This window comes from Leucoraja erinacea, chromosome 27 (assembly GCF_028641065.1).
Source record: "Leucoraja erinacea ecotype New England chromosome 27, Leri_hhj_1, whole genome shotgun sequence".
NCBI classification, from domain to species: Eukaryota; Metazoa; Chordata; class Chondrichthyes; order Rajiformes; family Rajidae; genus Leucoraja; species Leucoraja erinaceus.
Window position 1 is genome coordinate 25,381,819 of NC_073403.1, and position 2,701 is coordinate 25,384,519.

A 2,701-nucleotide genomic window follows, 5' to 3' on the forward strand; every position below is an offset into this window, starting at 1 on the left:
GAAATGATGTAATCCATGTTTTCAGGTTTTCAAAATGTGAAAACTAAATGGAGTAAGGATTGATTGGCTCAGAAGATTGCAGGGTAATTACTTTTCAAGTAGACTATTTATAGTACATTTTAATGAGGCAGCCCAGGTCAGCAAAAAGGTTCTCTCGGCTTCAATACTGTAATGAGCTTGTTTTGTTAAGCAAACTGCAACACCCACTTCTCAAAGTTCTTCGGAGGATGTGCCGTGGAATACATGATACATTATCATGTTGATGGTGTACTTAAACTAATCAAATTCATAACCTGGCAAGATCCACAAATGTAAAGGAAAGATACTGCCTGACCCGCTGAGTTACTCCAGCATTTTGTGTCTATCCATGAATGTAAAATTCAGCATTGAAAGCAGAATCTGCGAGAAGGGGTTAGAAAGATGTCCAGATTTTTACACTCCACTTGAAAGTAATTGTGAAGTCGGAAGGAATTTTCTGAAGAATAGTGTTCTCCAAGCAATAGATAATCCACCTAAAAGTTAATACACACGCTCCGTCTTCAAATGTAATCTTCATTTTAATCCTTTCTTTAAAGGCTTGTGGAGACCTGACACTTTCAGGTTTGGAGATTTGCTGGAGAACGCTTCAACCATCATTGAACACGGACCTCATATGAAATATTAAAAAAAAGTATAAACATACCTATATCACACATTATCACAGAAAATTTCCAAAGTACTTCACAAGCAAGGAACAGCTTTGAAGTTCAGCCATTGTTGCAATGAAGATGAAGTGAACAATTAAACATTTCTACGGTAGTCTGGATTCCAAGCAGTAACTTTCTACAAATTGGATTTAGTCTGTCTTGTTTCTTACAATCATAGATTCATAGTCATATGGTGTGGAAACAGGCCCTTCAGCCCAACTTGCTCATACTGACCAACGTATCCCATTCACATAGTCCCACCTGCCTGCATTTGGCTTATCTATCTATCTATCTATCTATCTATCTATCTATCTATCTATCTATCTATCTATCTATCTATCTATCTATCTATCTATCATCTATCTATCTATCTATCTATCTATCTATCTATCTATCTCTATCTTCTAAATCTATCTTCTTATATCTATCTATATCTATCTGTATTACTAAAAGTCTGTTCTTGACCGGTTTTGGCTATCTGTGCTGCGATTTCCAAGAGAACGCTGCCACCTACGACCACTTGAAGTCGAAAGGCACCTCTTACTGCTAATGGTGGCTTGGGTGTGGCTAATGGTGTGGTTTGAATTTGAAAGGCACTACTTACTGCAAATGGTGGCTTGGATGCAATGGCTTGAAGTTAAAAGGCACTACTGTAAATGCACTTACTTCCTGTTTGCACTGTATATTGATTTTAGATAAAACGCTACCACTTACGGCTGTGATTTTTGGCCATCTTACTCAGTCCCCCTCCGCTGAGCAGGTGCAGAGAATTCTTCCCATCAATGAAAAATAAATGGTGTTATTACTTTTTGAAAAAAAAAAGGTTTGGGAGCTTTGTTGAAGAATCTCTCTCCTGTCAATCACTCCATGAAGTTGAAAGGCACACTTACCTTTTCTTGGTTGTGGGGGGGGGAAGGCGAGCAAATGGGCTTAAAAAACCCTGGAAATGTGGGTGTGGCTCAGTCTCTGCAAGATGGAGGAGGGAGAGGTCACGACTCGCTGTCTTTAGTGGCTTTGCACCCTACTTCAAATGGTATGAAACAGCACTTGAATTTGGTGGCCTTGCACCCTGCTAGAAGTGGTAAGAAACTGCACTTGAATTTGGTGGCCTTATACCCTGCTTGAAATAGAATTTCAAGGATTAGCCGTGAGTCAACTACCAGCCCACCAGCCGTGAGTGAGTTGCCAACACAACAGGCTTGATTGACTGAGACGCCAGCCCAAGAATCCATTTGGCGCACAATCTGCATACTAGTCCTCTGGAAACCAGTCTCTTCAGCCCACAACACCCATACGAGCGCTCCAGAAAGCTCCCACCCCCCCAACTGGCCACCAATATTGGAATTGGTGGAGAGGTGGAATATTGCGTTGGATAACCAGCCCTCCTGTGTGATGCTGGGACCCAACGGGTCCCACTTAGTCTAGTATATATATAAAACCGTGTGCCTGCTGGCTGGCTGCTGGCTTTCTGCCTGATTTGTGGTTGCCAGCCTTTGATCCATTGCCACGACAACACCCGACCCACAAACGCCTTGATTTTTTCCATTTCGGTAGAGATTTCACTTTTCATTCCAAGTATCCACTCCTCATTAAATTTTGTCGTGTTTATGTACACATTTTTAATCAAATCAAGAGACATGGTTCCATCGCAATCTTATGATCAATCTGAAATGTTTGCTATTTGGAGTGAAGAATGCTGGTTCTAGGATGTAATATTTTCCTTCTATGAAGAAGAAATCTGCTGAATGAGGTGGAGAAGTAGGTTCTCTGTTACAGAAGGCAGTGGAGGCCAATTCATTGGATATATTCAAGAGAGACATAGCACTTTGGGCTAACGGAATCAAGGGATTAAGGGGAGAAAGTAGGAACAGTGTACTGATTCTGGATGATCGGCCATGATCATATTGAATGGTGGTGCTGGCTCAAAGGGCCGAATGGCCTACTCCTGAACCTACTTTTTATGTTTCTATGTTTCTAATTCTTCCATTGGCCATTACTTGTCCAAGTGGAGTTAA